Here is an 18,461-nt window from a genome sequence, read left to right as displayed (position 1 = left end):
TCTCTCTCTCTCTCTCTCTCTCTCTCTCTCTCTCTCTCTCTATCTATCTATCTCTCTCTCTCAGACAGGACCCACAAAGTTAAAAGCGATAAAAAGTAGGGTAAAACTTGACTTAAAGAATTTGCGCGTCTGGTACATACGAGTACGAGAGAGAGAGAGAGAGAGAGAGAGAGAGAGAGAGAAAGTGTGTGTGTGTGTGTGTGTGTGTGTGTGTATAAACAGTAAGCCAGTACCCTATCCTACCCTCAAGAGGTACAGGAGCCACAGGCTGACCTACCCTTGTACAACACAGACCTAAAGGTTTTACACGACTCGGATCACCCCCCCACCCCCCACCCCCGCCAACGAAAAATAAGTCAAAACTAAATAAACAAAAAATCCAGTCGACTGCATTTCCCCCTTTTGTTTTATGCATCGGACTCGGCATAGACAAGACAGTCTATTCCCTGAGGCTTAGCATTTAAATCGCAGCAGACGACGCCACACACCTTCACATGTCACCACTGCGGCACTAATACCCACCGCCCATTCACGACCGGTGTGATGGTATTAGCGGTGGTGTTTTTATGGTATATCGGTGGGTGTTGTGCAAGATCAGTAAAGTTTATTTTATTTACAGGGAAATCCGCTAAAAATGCTTCCCTGCCCCAGCCTGGGATCGAACTAGGGTCTTTCCACACAGCAGACCACTTCGCTACCACTTGGCCAATGATTCGAATCGGAGTGTACAGACCCTGCCTCAGATCAGCACCTAAACCCACTAAACCACCAGACGTTTTGACCTACTACCCGTTTAACCTCTCAGCCCGAGGACGCCGCTTTTATTTATATATATTTAATTAATGAGAGGACGATGTGAGTTGGAGGGAGGGCAGCCTACTGACGGGGCGATTAATACGTCTGGGTATAAACACAGACAGAAAAACAGACAATAATTATTGGGAGAGCTGGCACCCACTTAACCTGCCCCATCCCGACCACTTTTCCACCACTGACCCCCCAATCCCAACCATTTTTGGATTTTTTTTTTTTTTTTGGCTCAAACCTCTGCTTTTGGTGAGAAACATCGAAAAATCATAGAGAAATCGCTCACCTGAGGTTTAAAATACTCGAAACAGGTAGCAGTACCTCCTCACCTTACTGTGTTTTCTATCAGGCTGGATCCAAAAAAAACAAGTTCTATGGGAGTGTAACCATTCCACACCACTCACAAACGGTATTTATTTATTTATTTGGTACGAATTTATATGTAGTATGAGAGAATATTGGTTTTCACACAGTAATACAGGGGGAAGTTCACACTGGGTAAGGCATTGTCCCTGCCTGGCATCTTGTAGAGGAAAGTGTCCCGTGTATACGTACCAAAAATCACTTGTGAAAAATGAAAATTGTGCAAATTAGGGACCTTGCAATTGATTCGCGTTTATGAACGTCAACGGGATTGGCAATGACAAAACGTGTGGACGTTAATTCACGTCGGCAGGACGCGCGGGTTAAGGGACAAAAGAAATGTCTACAAATCGTATGAAATTATCAAGAACAAGAACCAAGGAAAAACATGTGTGTAAAAAGGTTAACAACAAGAAGCGGTGCCAAGGCACAGCAAACCCGTCCCCAGCGGTCATTTTAGTGCTGACGTATAAAGAGAACAGAATATCTAGTAAAAGATGTCACATATCAAATCTGGCGTAAATCGAGTGAAAACTGACGATTTTAAGCTCATTTGAAATTTTAGGCCAGACCCCCCTACTGCTAACTGAGGGGTGACCCCCCTGACGTAATGAGGCATGTTACAGGATGCTGATTTGAAAGACACACGTTTAGGTTTTGGTTTCATGTCGATATGTATTTGAAAAGAGCTATGGCAATTTTTTTTTTTTTTTTTACATACTGTATTTTGGGCCAACAGCCTGGGCCTTGGCCCAATTTGGCCCAAAATTTAATCAGGTGATCAGAAGGTCATAGCCCATCATACCTGTAATTTTATTAAAATCGCACCAGTAGTTTTCGCGTAAAGTTAACAGACAGGCAGACAGACAGAGAGACAGACAAACCGAGCGAAAACAATACCCGCCCCCAAGTCCCTCCGAGGCGGGAACGAGTAATAAAAGATAATTGGAAAAACGAGGAACACCATAATTTATTGCAATAATCATCTTATCTTTAAAACATATCGCTATTATTTCCATTATTTCCTTCATTTTCTCCTTATCTGTTTATGTTGTCAGTTTAAATACATTCTTCGATTTATTTTACCCTAGTTCGTGAAATTCTCTCTCCCTCTCTCTCTCTCTCTCTCTCAAGCTTTGATCTTTTCCCCTTTCCTGAACCCTTCCCCCCTCTCTCCCTGTAGTTCTTATCTCTTCTTATTATTCCTGTCTCTCTCTCTCTCTCTCTCACACACACACACACACACACACACACACACACACACAACCTCACGCACGCAAATACACATACGCACACACTTCAACACATATGACCCTCTCTTACTTTTTGGTTACCGTAAATCTCTTGTTTTATGTCTTCACACACACACACACACACACACACACACACACACACACATTTAATATATATATATATATATATATATATATATACATATATATATATCTTCATTTCTGCGACATTCGTGGCCTTTCCTCTAACTTTCGCTCTGTTGAGCACCACCCCTCCTCCTCTAAACCTCACCTTCTTTTTCTAACTGAGACTCAGCTGTCTGAGGCAACTGACAGCAAACCCTTTTCTTTATCCTCCTACTTTCTCTATACTCATTTCAAAGCCAAAGGTGGCTGTTGTGTATATATACACAACGACTTATCTTGCTCTCGTGTTCCTGAACTCGATTCTTCTGAATTCTCTACACTCTGGCTTCGGCTTTCCTGTCATTCTCTGACTAAATATATCTGTGCTGTTTACTTATCCCCTAATTCTACTGACTATCAAAAATTCTTCGACTATCTTACTTCTACGATGGAACACATTCTATCCATTTCTCCTTTCTCTGAAATCTCCATTCTAGGAGATTTCAATGTTCACCACCACCATTGGTTCTCCTCTCCTTTCACTGATCCACCTGGTGAACAAGCCTACATTTTTCTATCCTTAATGACCTAGAGCAGCTTGTACAGCACCCTACCCGTATCCCTGACTGCCTTGGAGAGAGCTCCAACATACTTGACTTCTTCCTCACAACTAATCCTTCTACTTACTCTGTTAATCTTTTCTCTCCGTTGGGCTCCTCCGATCACAACCTTATCACCTTAACCTGTCCTATCACTTCGGTGCGGCCTGTGGACCCTCCAGGGAAACGTCGTCTGTGGCATTTTGGAGCCACGACTGGGAGGCCCTCAGGCAGTACTTCTTTGATTTTCCCTGGAATGATTATTGCTTCCATGGCCGTGAGCCATCTGAGTGTCCCTTGCGCATTACGGAGGTTATTCTCTCGGGCATGGAAGCATACATTCCCTTCTCATATCCTTTGATTAATGCGAGAAAGCCTTGGTTTAATCACGCTTGTTCTAATGCTGTCCACAACAACGAGAGGGCCACCCCTGAATCACATCATCTTTACGTTTCTGCCCGGAATCGTGCTAAGTCTGTTCTTCGTTCTGCTAAAAATAATTTCATCCATACTAAATGCTCTCAACTCTCCAACTCGAATTCTTCCCGCTCCTCTGGCACCTTGCCAAAAACCTTTCTAACAACTTTACCTCATCATCCTTCCCTCCTCTTTTCTACTCGGATGGTTCTGTAGCTATTTCTTCTACTGATAAAGCAGATCTCTTCGCACAGACTTTCTCCTCCAACTCCACCTTAGACGATTCCGGTGCTGTTTCTCCATCACTTCCCCCCTCTGACTTCCTCAGGGCTGACATTAAAATTTCTTCAGCTGATGTATTTTCTGCCATCACTGGCCTCACTACTAACAAGGCATATGGGCCTGATGGGGTCCCTCCTGTTGTTCTCAAGAACTGTGCTTCTGTGCTTACACCCTGCCTAGGCAAACTCTTTCGCCTTTGTCTGTCAACTTGTACCTTTCCTTCTTGCTGGAAGTTTGCTCTCATTCAGCCAGTCCTAAAGAAGGGTGACCACTCCCAACCCTCCAACTATCGTCCAATTGCTTTAACGTCCTGTATTTCAGAAGTTTTCGAGTCAATTCTCAATAGAAAAATTTTAAGGCATCTTTCCTATCACAACCTTCTTTCCGATCGTCAGTATGGGTTCCGTCAGGGACGCTCCACTGGCGATCTTCTCACCTACCTTTCAGACTCCTGGTCATCCTCCTTTCGGGACTTTGGCGAAAGCTTTGCCATTGCACTTGACATCTCAAAGGCTTTCGATCGAGTCTGGCATAAATCTTTAATTTCCAAACTGCCCTCCTACGGTTTCTATCCTTCTATCTGTGCCTTCATTGCTAGCTTCCTTTCTGGTCGTTCTATAGCTGCTGTTGTAGACGGCCACCGTTCTTCTCCTAGATCTATCAACAGTGGTGTTCCTCGGGGCTCTGTCCCATCACCAACTCTCTTCCTTTTATTCATCAATGATCTTCTAAGCTGTACATCTAACCCTATCCACTCATTTGCTGATGACTCCACCCTTCACCTTTCCATTCGGTTCCCGCAACGCCCATCTCAACAGTTACCTCAACAAACAAGGGATGAGGCTATGGCACACCTAATGTCTTACTTGGCTCGTATCTCTGACTGGGGTAAAAATAATATGGTTGTTTTTAATGCATCTAAGACTCAGTTCTTACACCTATCAACCCGACAAAATCTTCCACAGGTATACCCACTAATGTTTAATGATATTCAGCTTAATCCTGCATCATCCTTGAACATGCTTGGGGTTTCATTTACTAGAGACTTATCTTGGAAAGATCATATTACATCTCTTGTAAAATCTGCTTCCAAGAGATTGGGTGTGCTAAGCCGACTCTGTTCCTTCTTTACCCCTGCACAATTGTTGACTCTATACAGGGGTTTTATCCGCCCCTGTGTGGAGTACAACTCTCATGTGTGGGGAGGCTCCTCACATACAGCTCTTCTCAACCGGGTGGAGTCAAAGGCTTTTCGTCTCATTAACTCTCCTCCTCTTACTGACTCCCTTCAACCTCTGTCTCTTCGCCGCACTGTTGCATCTTTTTCTCTTTTCTATCGCTACTTTAATGGTGGGAGGAAAATGAGAGGAAGGGTTGGAGACAAAGGAGAAAAAGGATGGAGATGGAGAAGTACAACAGAGGGAGAAGAGAGACGAGATGGAAAGTGGTGTGAATAAGGGAGCAAATGGTGATAAAGATGGGAGAGAGGGAAAATTATAAATGGAAAATACAGAGACTGGAGGAAGAGAAGAGGAAGACAGAGGAAGAACTGGAGTGCAAGGAAGACGGAGAGAAAACAAAGGGTAATGATAGGGAGAAAGGGAATGAGGAAGGAGACAGACGGAGAGGGAAGGAAGGAAACTAAATGTGAAAACGAGGAATGAAATGAGAGAGAGAGAGAACTGAAAGACGGAGATGGATAAGGGATGAATGAGTGGAAAGGTGAGACAAGGAGAGATAAAGGAAGAAAGGGAATGAAAGGGCACGTAGAAAATAAAAGTGCAAGGAGAGAGTAGGATTTGGGAGAGGAGGGAAGGGAAAGGAGGGAAACAAAGGGAGACCAAAGGGAAAAGGAGAATGGACGAGGAGGGAACGACATGGAAGGGAACAGGGATATGATATAAAAAGGAAAGAAGGAAGAGAACAAAAGTGTACAGGAATGAGGGAGCAAATGACTCAACTAAGAGCACGGAGGGAAAATGAAATGTGAGGAGGAAAGGTAGATGGTTTGTGTAGGGTGAAAAAACATGCCGATGGGAAGAGAAAGGAGAGAGAGAGAGAGAGAGAGAGAGAGAGAGTTAAAAAAAAATAAAATAAAAACCAGTCCGTTCCTTGTCACCCATAAACACACAATAATCCTTCTTAGTCCTCGCCTTAATCCCACCACACCTGACTCACTCCCTCTCTTTCTCTCCGTAATCTCCCGTACCTCCCTCTGTCTCACTGTAATCCCCCTATAATACTGAATAACTGTCCTAAATCCACACAACGACAGCAGACTGAAGGCTTATACATCTGACTTCTTGCCTGTGTGTGTGTGTGTGTGTGTGTGTGTGTGTGTAAGAGGTGGGTGGCCCGGTGGTAACATAGCTGTCTCGCGATAAGTGTGCCGCTAATCTCGGGTTCGACCCCAAACAGTGGTGGACACTTCAAGTGGGAGGATGTGGTCTGTCCTTTCATATATATATATATATATATATATATATATATATATATATATATATATATATATATATATATATATATATATATATATATTGTGAGGAAGAAGGAACCAATGAACCCGCAATACTATTCCCTCCAAGAGAAAAACAAATACAAGAGAGAGCCAAATTCAAGATCCATTCATTTCGAGATGCCTGGACACACTGCGTTTGAAAGACTGGAGATCATAGGAAGCAGGAAATACAGACAGAGGGAGACAGTTCCAGAGTTGACCTGCTGCATAAATGAAGGACTGGGAGTAACGGTTGACTCTTGCATTAGAGAGTTGGACAGAAAAGAGGTGAGAGTTTGCTGCTAGACGGGTGCTACGCGCCCGTCGTAGAAATGGAGGAGTGCATGCAGACAGTTCAGAGGAACCATGTTCGTTTTACCGATGTCATATACAGATTCTGGCATATACAAACACAGCCACTGATATACTTGCACTGAAATACTCTGGCATATACAAACACAGCCACTGATATACTTGCACTGAAATACTCTGGCATATACAAACACAGCCACTGATATACTTGCACTGAAATACTCTGGCATATACAAACACAGCCACTGATATACTTGCACTGAAATACTCTGGCATATACAAACACAGCCACTGATATACTTGCACTGAAATACTCTGGCATATACAAACACAGCCACTGATATACTTGCACTGAAATACTCTGGCATATACAAACACAGCCACTGATATACTTGCACTGAAATACTCTGGCATATACAAACACAGCCACTGATATACTTGCACTGAAATACTCTGGCATATACTGTACAAACACAGCCACTGATATACTTGCACTGAAATACTCTGGCATATACAAACACAGCCACTGATATACTTGCAATTTCACATTCATCACTTCCTACAAACAACCCTTCACAGTTCGTTCTTGGTGAACATGGGGAATGGCTAATTCTGGCCATCACTCTCCCTTACAGGAGACGGTCCAGTCCTACAGTAGACCTAATATACACTGACACTGGGTATACTGGTAGACCTGACAACATGTGTCCTACGGTTCATCAGTCCTCCTAGATGCCACGCACCATCACATGCCACCACTTCAGCACTAATACACAGCGTTCTTATTAAATGCGTAAAGGGCTGTTTCACTTTTATATCCAACCTCACCTAATCTTTCAACTGTTAATAATAATAATAATAATAATGATGACGACGACGACGACGACCACGACGACGACGACGATGACGACGACGACGACAATGATGATGATGATAATGACTAATGATGATTGATGATGATGATGACCGCTGATGATTGATGATGATGATGATGATTACGACGAGGACCTAATTCTTAGGAGGTATGGGAGAAAAACAAGCAACGTTGTCTTTAAGAAAAAAAAGGTAGATAAGAGAGAGTAGTTGATGGGGAGGAAGAGGGAAAGAAGAGCGACAGAAGAGAAAGAATGAGAAAGTGGCGTGGGTGACTACGAGAGAGAGAGAGAGAGAGAGAGAGAGAGAGAGAGAGAGAGAGAGAAAGTTAAGGTACTATGAGGAATACGTGTATAATTCCCTCTCTCTCTCTCTCTCTCTCTCAAAATTTCACCCCTAAATCCCCAAAACTTAAAGTATAAACTCCTCTGCCCCATCCAATGATGTGGCGTTAAGGGTGACCACTGAATTATTTCCAAAGGGATGGTGGTCTTAATTGACTATTCCTGACCCCTGACCTTAGCCGTGTACCACCTCCCCTTCCTTTCCCTTTCCCTCCTTTCTTCCCTCTCCTCTCCCATCCACTTCCTTTCTCCTCAGCTTTCCTCCTCTTCCGTCCCCCCCCCCCTTCCAACTCTCTCTTTTTCCTTCCTTCTTTCGCATCCCCTTTCCCTCTCCCTTAATCCCTCCCCTTCCCTCATCTTATTCTCCCCTCCCCATATCTTATACTTCCTTCTATTCTCAACCCCTCCTCCTCCCACACCATCTCCACCCTATCCTCTCCTAACCTCCCCTCCCGTGCCCTCCTTTTCCATTCATTTTTCCTCTTCCCCTCCTACTTCATTTCATTCCCTTCCTTCCCTTCGCACTCCTCCCCTCTCATCTACCCTCCCATCTCTCCACCTAACGTCCCCTCTCCTCTCCCCTCCTCCCTCTAATTCTATGATTGGTGAGAGGCACAGATATATGGCAAGCCAGAGAGAACTACCTCGGCACACACACTACACCGACGCTACGGGTGACGTCAGGCTATTTTATTCACCTTACGAGACACCCTCGCAGTGAAGGGGTTATTGAAAGCTATATCCAACCAAACAGTTCCTAAAATCTCCCCAAGGCTGAATAAAATCGCCTGTTAATAGCGAGAGTAAAGTATAGCACACGTCTTGCAAGTCTCCCTCTTTCTCTGTACAATGACTCCTTTTAAGGCCACTGATATTAATAAAATCGTCTAACTGAAGGTCTAGTAAATCTTGCTCATAGGTTTAGGTGTAAGAAACAGCCTTAAACTGACTGCTGTTCTCTGGGCTGCTGCCAATGTCATCCTACCCATGCTCCTGCTTGGCTCGTGCTAGTGAATAATATATATTTCACTGCGGCTTTACAAGGCTGTTATATACCTGACAGACTACATCTTTAGTTCTGTAAGGAATATTAATTACCGTAATTCACTAAGATGTGGTCCTGTTCATTACAGTCTTGCTTTCTCCAAATGATTTAATTCTGAGTAGGAGAGACATTTCAAACCAAAATAATTACTGTAGATGTGATCTCCGTCAATCCCTTCAATACCCGAGGTGAATAAAAGACCCTGGAGGTGACAGGAAGAAAATGAAGGTCTTGGCTGAAATTTTTATGAAGATGCCTATATACTTAAGATGGTGATAGCGATAATGATATTATTATTAAACAAAAGGATAGTGTGTGTGTGTGTGTGTGTGTGTGTGTGTGTGTGTGTGTGTGTGTGTGTGTGTGTGTGTGTGTGTGTGTGTCCCTCTCTCTCTCCCTCTCGTATCTCTTCCACCCTTTCCCTCTCTGCCTTCATATTTCTTTTAACCCTAACCCACACCCAGTTTTATATCTTCCCTGCCGTACTCTCTCTCTCTCTCTCTCTCTCTCTCTCATCTAGTGTCTTTCTTGGTACCAGTTGGAGAGGACATTAGAATAGAGGCGAGTAAAAACAGGGCGTGAAGGAGAATCATGAGAATAGTTAGGAAAGGGAAGGAAAGGAAGGGAAGGGAAGGAACCGAAAAGGAAGGGAAGGGAAGGGAAGGGAAGGGAAGGGAAGGGCAGGGAAAGGTGCACATAACACCCCTCCCCCTCCCCGATAAAGTAGAAAGGCTCACACAGAACGCACACTATCCACACCCTTTCACCCTAAGTTTTAACAGTGACATTTGACCTTCTCTGCCTTGAGTTTAATCACTTATATAATCATTATTCCAAATCTTGTGAACTTATATCAATTTTTTTCATAATGTTTTTTGCAGACAGACAGACACAGCTAAATGAGGTGAACAAAGCAAACCAAATACACAACCCTGGTGGGGAAACACACACACACACACACACACACACACACACACACACACACACACACACACAACGAGAGAGAGAGAGAGAGAGAGAAAAAAAAAAAAAACTATGGTGAGCTAAAAAAAAAAAAAAAAAAAATAGATAGATGGGGAAGGAACAATGGAGAGGCAAAAACAAGAGAACGAAGAGCATTAAGAGAGACAGAAGGCTGGAGCCTCTCTCTCTCTCTCTCTCTCTCTCTCTCTCTCTCTCTCGTCCCCTTAGGACGTGGAAGATGACAGTTTGGAGAAGTGGAGAGGGAGTATGAGACAGGGACGACGGAAGGAAGGCAGAAAGATGGAAGGAGGAGGGATGGAAGTAAGTAAGGAATGAAGATGGAAGGAAGGATATAGCGAAAAAATGCATGAAGGAAGATTGAAGGAAGGTAGGATATAGCGAAAAAAGCATGATGGAAAATTGAAGGAAGGAAGTATACAGCGAAAAAAGGCATGAAGGATGGAAGGAAGGAAGGGAATGTGTGTGATGTGGTGGGGTTGGGGTGTGGTGTAAACCCCCTGGAAGGTTGGGGTTGGGTAGGAGTAAAGGCACAGGATCAAGCGTTTGTGAAGTATTTTGTTAACAGAGATATTTAATGATTATACAAAAAGGAGAAACGGGCCGCATCACACCTTTGGCTGCTACAAACAAACAAAGAAGGAATAAGGAAAAGTCTACCCAAGAAACAAACACACAGGCCTTCCAGAAAAAGACAATTTACACTGCCACCACCAGCCAGGTCGAGACAGTGCCACCAAAAGGACACTGTAGACAACAACACCTTCCTTCCCGTGACTGGATCTATCCAACTCTATTTTACGATCCAGTTACCAGTGTCTCCCTCCAACGGGGCACTGAGCAAGGCAATCAAAAGACTACAGGATTATTTACGCCAACGACATGTGCTGATGGACACGTAAATGTAAGCTTGTTGTGGCTGGTGAGTGTGATACTTTTACCTGTGTCGCTAAACGTTTGGTTACTGTTAATGTTACTGTTTCCCCACACTCATATGAAATGTGAATCTAGTGGATAAGTTGTCGTCCTCTTGCAGTCCACCATCCACCTCCTGGTGGATAGGTATGTAAATGAGGGACGTTTATATAACCAGTCAATGGTGCCGCCTGGCTATATTCGTGCCACCACATGAAGGCGTCCCTCTCCAGCACAAAGAAGCCTAGTAAAGAGATTACCTTGTTTGTATTCCTCATGTCAGAGAAACTTCCAAACAAACCTTCACTGTACTCAAGCCAATATATAATCCTGAAGCACCTATTTTCACAAGATACTTTCACGGCACCTCCACATCCCAACCACAATTCCAGCTCATCCCATCCATTTCATTGTCCATCACACCCATTTCCTTATCCCCTGACATTGTGGAATACACCATCAATGCACTGAAACCACTTACACTTTCCTGTTCCAGCCACACCGTCCACCATATTTCCAGCCCATCCTATGAATTCATTTGCTATCCACGCCCATTTCTTAACTCGACTGGACTATTTCACGGAGCGACGCAGGATCACGGGGTACAAGGATCGCATTTTTTTTCTTTTCTTGTTCTGTGAGACAATACACTTCCGCTTTAGCTTGGGGGAATCGTTTAGTCCTTTTGCGGTTAATTTACCATAGTTAAATGGTACAACAAGACATACCCGGTACTACGGCTCTTCATCCCTTTAACAGCAATTGTTTGTGGACAGCATCACCACCTAGTGACTAACTGTTATCTATTACTCACATTTTATCTTTTTTTTCTCTCTCTCTCTCTCTCTCTCTCTCTCTCTCTCTCTCTCTCTCTCTCTCTCTCACACACACACACACACACATACACAAAATCAAAAGAGTTCCTCCACTTTATTCACATAATTCTCTCTCTTCTCTCTCTCTGGCCAGCTAAGCGAAGGTGCGAGTGTGCGTGAATGTCTTTATATGAACCATTACTGAAACTTGTGTCTGCTGAGTGGACTTGAGAGAGAGAGAGAGAGAGAGAGAGAGAGAGAGAGAGAGACGGGAGGGGTTGGGGTAGTTCGCATGGAGGAGGGTGGAAGATTCGTGGGGGAAAAAAAAAATCATGATAAAGTATGAAAACGAAAACGGGGTCACTAACGATTGGAAAGTGCTTTGGGAGCTAAATTCAGAAACAATTAAGGAGGGAGAGAATGGGAGAAGACAGGATACAGGGAGAGAAAAAAAACGGCCGTGAAAAAAAAAAATTAGAAGAGAAAAGAAATGCAAGGCGAAGACAGACGGGAAGAAGAAGGAGAAAAAAGAAGGGGAAGGAGGAGGCGCTGAAGAAAACAGAAGAGAAACAGAGTAGTAACGATGAAAGAAAACGAGAGAAGATAGGAGTAGGAAAATAGAGAAGAGAAATGATGAGAACTGAAACGCGGGTCAATGAGGTTTGTTGGCATTAAGCTGTTCGGGGATTATAATTCAGAATGGTGGAAGACAGGGAGATAAGAGAAGAAGAGGGCAGAGGAGAAGAGAGAAGAATAATGGTGAAAAGAGCAGAGAGAGAGAAACAAATGAAGGGAAGGATAAATGAGACATCACAAGGGGACTGAGGGAAAGGATGTGATGGGAAGGGAAGGGAGGAGAACGGTAGAGAAGTGAGCAGTGAAAAGGGAGAAGGGAAAAGAGGAAAGGAATGAAGCTGGACACGAAAGGAGACGAGAGAAGAGAAAGGAGGAGAAGGGTAGGGAAGGGAAGATGAGAAGTGATAAGAGAAAAGAGATGAAGAGCGGAGAGGAGAGGAGAGGAGAGGATCGGAGAGGAGAGGAGACAAGAGAAGAGAAGAGGAGAGGAGAGGAGAGGAGAGAAGAGAAGAGGAGCGGAGAGGAAGGCAGAGAAGAGAAGAGGAGGGCAGAGAAGAGAAGAGGAGGGCAGAGAAGAGGAGGGCAGAGAAGAGGAGGGCAGAGAAAAGAAGAGAAGGAGAGGGGAGAGGAGGGCAGAGAAAAGAAGAGAAGAAGAGAGGCGAGGAGGGCAGAGAAGAGAAGAGGTGCGGAGAGGAAAAATATATAAAGAAAAAATTAAAGAAGTGGTTCGGAAGAGGGAAAAATGACAAAATATTAGATGAGAGGAGAAGAGACGAGGAGAAAGAAGAGAATCAATAAGGGTCAATAAGATTTGTTAAGTATTTCTGGGAATATGATTCAGAAATACTGAAAACCACTGTTCTAATAAGAGTTAACCGATACTCTTAATCATTCATGTTTGCAATAGGTAAACTCTGGAACTGTCCCCCTCGATCTGCTTTTCCCTCTACCTATGACCCCCAAGCTTTTAAACGCAATGGAAGGGGAAAGGGAGAGAGAATGGGAGGAGGGACTGGTGGTAGAGAGAAAAGTTGGAGAGAATATATGAGAAGAGAAAAGCTAGAGACGAGAGGAGAAGAATAAGGAAAGTAAAGGAAAAAAAAAAAAAAAAAAAAAGAGACAAACTGGGAATAAAATTTGAAACGTGAAAATTTTGTAATAAAGAAGAACCACTTAAAGAGCGGTAGTCAAGAATCAGGTTGGGAGAGGCAGGTGTGAGGCAGGCAAAGAGACGGTAAGGCAGGGTGAGGCGGGGAAAGAGACGGTAAGCCAGGGTGAGGCAGGGAAAGAGACGGTAAGACAGTGAGGTAGGGAAAGGGAAGGTATGGGTGGTCGAGGCTTGGAGAGGCAGTAAGGCAGGGTGAGGTAGGGAAAAAGACGATGAGGTATGGAAAGAGACAGTAAGGCAGGCAGAGGTAGGGAAAGAGACGGTGAGGCAGGGTAAGGCAGGATGAGGCTGGAACTGGCAGTATGAGGCAGGGTGAGGCAGGGAGACAGACGGTGTGGCAGAGTAAGGCAGGGATAGAGTGGGTGGGGCAGGAGGGGTCTGTTGACTGCCTGGGTTAAGACGTTTCCTCACCTTTGTCGAGGCAGACAGACAGACAGACAGACGGGTTCGCGACGTGAAGAATTTCCCTCCAACGACCTCGATTTTCTTTACCTGTATTTCTCACTTCTCTCTCTTTCTCTCTCTCTCTCTCTCTCTCTCTCTCTCTCTCTGAATGTCCTCTCCCTCTTTCCTCTTCCTCCGTTACTTCCTCCGTACCATCCCGTTCATCCTTACTTCCATCATCATCATCATTCCGTTCTTCTCCTCCCTTCTTCCTTTGCATACCCTCCTGCTTCCCATCTTCCCGTTCCCGTGGCCCACCCTTTATTCCTACCCCTCCTCTCTTCCCCCTACCCTCCCCCCTACGCCCTCCCATTGGAAAGGTCCGGCCATAACGTGCATCTAAAGCTGCCAACATAGGACTCCACCCTGCATTACCTTGCGCGCGCGCGCGCACACACACACACACACACACACACACACACACACACACACACACACACAGTAATCAAGGGTGCTCACAGAGCATAGAAACGTACCGCTCAACGTTTGATCTTGAGCCGTGATATTGACCTTATACCGCTCCGCTCCAAAACTGAATCACTTCTTACCGTACTAGCACACAATGTATGTTAATATGTTTATCCAAATCTCATCACTCGTCCATAAGTTATTTTATTAACGTTGCTAGATAAATACTAATATAGTATACACGAATCGACTGTATCACAAAAGCTGCACATTCATCGTTACTGTAAAGAAATAAAAGAGAGAACAGAGAAGGAACAGCCTACCCGAGAAACCACACAAACACAGACCTTCAAGAAAAAGCAATTTGCACTGCCACCACCACCAGCCGGGTCGAAACAGTCCCACCAAAAGGACACTGTATACGGCAACACCTTCCTTCCCGTGGCCGGATCTATCCAACTCTGTTTTACGATCCAGTTACCAGTGTCTCCCTCCAACGGGGCACTGAGCAAGGCAATCAAAAGCCAAAGGAATTATTTACACCGACGAGCGCTTATAGGCACGTAAAAGGAAGACGGTTGTAGTTGGCGACTGTGATACTTTTACCTGTGTCGCAAAACACCTACATATACCACTATACACTTCCAGGAGGGCAGAATGTGGGAGGCGGGGGAAAAGGAAAGGAGAGGGATGAGATGGAAGGAGGGTTGGGAGGGTAGGAGGCAATAGAGGGAGTGAAGGATGGGAAGATGGAATATAATCGACGCTACTACAGGCAAGGACCATCCACCTACCCACCTACACCTCTCCACACTATGAGAGGGAGGGACGGAGGGATGGAAACAGAGGAGTGGATGGAGGAACATGGAAGAGAAAATAGATCAGAGGATAAAAGGAGAGAAAAGAATAGTCTATTTTATGTCAGTCACTCAACTCCACACTTCCTTTGTTCTTTTCTTATTCATTTTTTGCGCCTACCCCTATTGTTAGCATTCCCTCTTCCATGTTGCTTTCTTTACCCCTTTCCCCGCTCTCACTCTGTCTCCTTACATACTCGTATTAAGAGTAGCCAACGTCATTCAATTAATGCTAAATCCAAGTCACTTAGTAGAGATTCTCTCTCTCTCTCTCCCTTCTCAATGACTCATTTATTATAATTACCTTCATTTTAAGCCGTCACCCTTCCCCTCTGTCTCACTATATGTTGATCCCCTCTCCTTCCCCCTCATTTCTCCCCACCACATCCACCACAATCTTTACCACACATACATACATACATTGACACATAGATAGAGAAGTATATAGGAAGACAAGTTAACAGGTAGCCAGACAGATGAACACACACACACACACACACACACACACACACACACACACACACACACACAGATAAACCGATCGATGGACCACAGGGCAGTTTTCAATCTAAACTGAAAGACAGGAAGAAGGACGAGTAAGTTGTGTATACAACAGCTGAAGCCAGTGTGTGTGTGTGTGTGTGTGTGTGTGTGTGTGTGTGTGTGTGTGTGTGTGTGTGTGTGTGTGTGTGTGTGTGTGTGTGTGTGTGTGTGTGTGTGTGTGTGTGTGTGTGTGTGTGTGTGTGTGTGTGTGTGTGACACACACACACACAGACGCAGTGTGCCTATGTCCCAGTGTTGACATCAATACTCGTACGCCTTCCTTTGATCTCACACACGGTGCATCCAGATACCAATCAACAGAAAACGATGAATCCACTTTTCCCTGTTATAACCTTCTTGCGACTTTACCCAACCTAAGAGTCCCTGACTGTGAAGGGATTGATAAAGACTATATCTTATTCGTCCAGCTCAAAAAGTATTTCCGAAGATGAATATATTAGTCTGCAGATAGCAAGTGTAAAAGGAAAAATGTCACTGAAGTGATGAGGCCAATGAGGGCTGTAAGTAACCCCTACAGTTGAAAGTCTCGTCTATCTATCTATCTATCAATCAATATTTATCTTAAGCCAGAAATCTTAATCCCGGAGAGGGTGGCCACAAACAAAATCGCTTCGAAGTCACCGTGTACTCGACCATCAGGCTGCCCTTTCCCCAACTCACACCACCCTCATGCACACACCTGGTACCTCGACACCCCAATCCTCCTCTTCATCCCTTGTTTGCCCTCCCGTCTCCTCTCACTCATGTACACTCTCCTAGTCAATCTCTCACACTCCACATAGTCAAACCATCTCAGGGTACTTCTAACACAGCTGTGGACATAAATATCGATACACTTCATTACGATAAATCACCAGACAGTGAACAGTGATTTGGAAACCCTGTAATGGCAGGGGTTGGTGGGTTTCAGAAATATATTGTTTCAACTATTGACACTGTAACTCTTTCACACCGATGACGCCTTTTATGATTATTTTTGTCACCAGACGATTTTATGCATCTTCGCAGGAAATCTATTAGCTGAATAAAATCTGAAATAAAATCGCCTGCAAATAGCAAGAATATAGAAAAAGTGAAACGGATACACACATAAGACTTCAGGCAAACAGCAAATGTCAACAGGATAATGCTGTTATTTTCCAGGTGTGACGCAGGGCAAACTTTTACCTACTGGATGTCTGGCGGCTGTCACAAGGCACACCTGGATACTGACAGGAAAAAGTTCCCCCGTAACGCTGTCAGTCCAAGCTATACACACACTAGGGTCACTTCCAACATATCTGCCGCTATCCAATATTCTGTGGCAGTTTTCTGAGAGGTACTGTAGCAGAGGAAGCGAGCTTAATGTGTGGTGTTAGGACACACACACACACACACACACACACACACACACACACACACACACACACACAATTACCCCAACACGCACAAAACCACACATATTTGCCGTGAATACCAACGTTTCGCCTAACTCGCCTATCGTCACACTCATGTTGCTGAATGACGCCATGATGTGGGTTGTGGTGGTGGTGGTGGTGGTGTGTGGTGGTGATGGGAAGGTTGGGTATGTGGTGGTGGTGGTAGTGAAGACAGGGGGTTGTGATGATGATGATGATGATGATGATGATGATGATGATGATGATGATGATGGTGGTGGTGGTGGTGGTGGTGAAGATATGTGATTGTGATGATGATGATGATCATGATGGTGATAATGATGATGATGACGATGATAGGTCAAGCATGGTTCTATTGTGAAGCGGGCTGTGTTTGGGTGTGGTGATGTGTGATGATAATCGTGATGGGTGATTGTGGTTATGATGTGGAATGCAGGTACACCCTCATTATTTTGTAAACAGGCAAGTACATCCTTATTTGAGGACATACAGCCCTCACTTGTGGACATGCATACACTTCTTCACTGGCATGGTGTATTATTCACTGGCATGGTGTATTTATTCACTGGCATGGTGTATTATTCACTGGCATGGTGTATTATTCACTGGCATGGTGTATTATTCACTGGCAGGGTGTTATTCACTGGCATGGTGTATTATTCACTGGCATGGTGTATTATTCACTGGCATGGTGTATTATTCACTGGCAGGGTGTATTATTCACTGGCAGGGTGTATTATTCACTGGCATGGTGTATTATTCACTGGCATGGTGTATTATTCACTGGCATGGTGTATTATTCACTGGCAGGGTGTATTATTCACTGGCATGGTGTATTATTCACTGGCATGGTGTATTTATTCACTGGCATGGTGTATTATTCACTGGCAGGGTGTATTATTCACTGGCAGGGTGTATTTATTCACTGGCATGGTGTATTATTCACCGGCATGGTGTATTTATTCACTGGCAGGGTGTATTTATTCACTGGCAGGGTGTATTATTCACTGGCAGGGTGTATTATTCACTGGCAGGGTGTATTTATTCACTGGCATGGTGTATTATTCACCGGCATGGTGTATTTATTCACTGGCAGGGTGAATTTATTCACTGGCAGGGTGTATTATTCACTGGCAGGGTGTATTATTCACTGGCAGGGTGTATTATTCACTGGCACAATATACGAGTATTACAAAGCCACACTTGATCCCAGACCCCGCTGGTGTGATCTAAGGTCCAATAAGCCTGTCCTCATGAATAACCCACCACCGCCACACCACCATCACCTACTGGACAACACACATTTTCCAGCCAGATTTATTCCATTCCCCGCGGCTTGTGGTGGATAAATGCGTGTGAGATTAATGGACCAGGCCAGGTTAATGGATCTGCAGATACACTACATTTATACTTCTCTATATCTATCTATCTATTTATCT

The sequence above is a fragment of the Coenobita brevimanus genome, chromosome 115 (genome assembly GCF_032717465.1).
Source record: "Coenobita brevimanus isolate Jiangsu-jjx chromosome 115, ASM3271746v2, whole genome shotgun sequence".
Lineage (NCBI taxonomy): Eukaryota > Metazoa > Arthropoda > Malacostraca > Decapoda > Coenobitidae > Coenobita > Coenobita brevimanus.
This window is presented reverse-complemented; position numbering follows the sequence as displayed.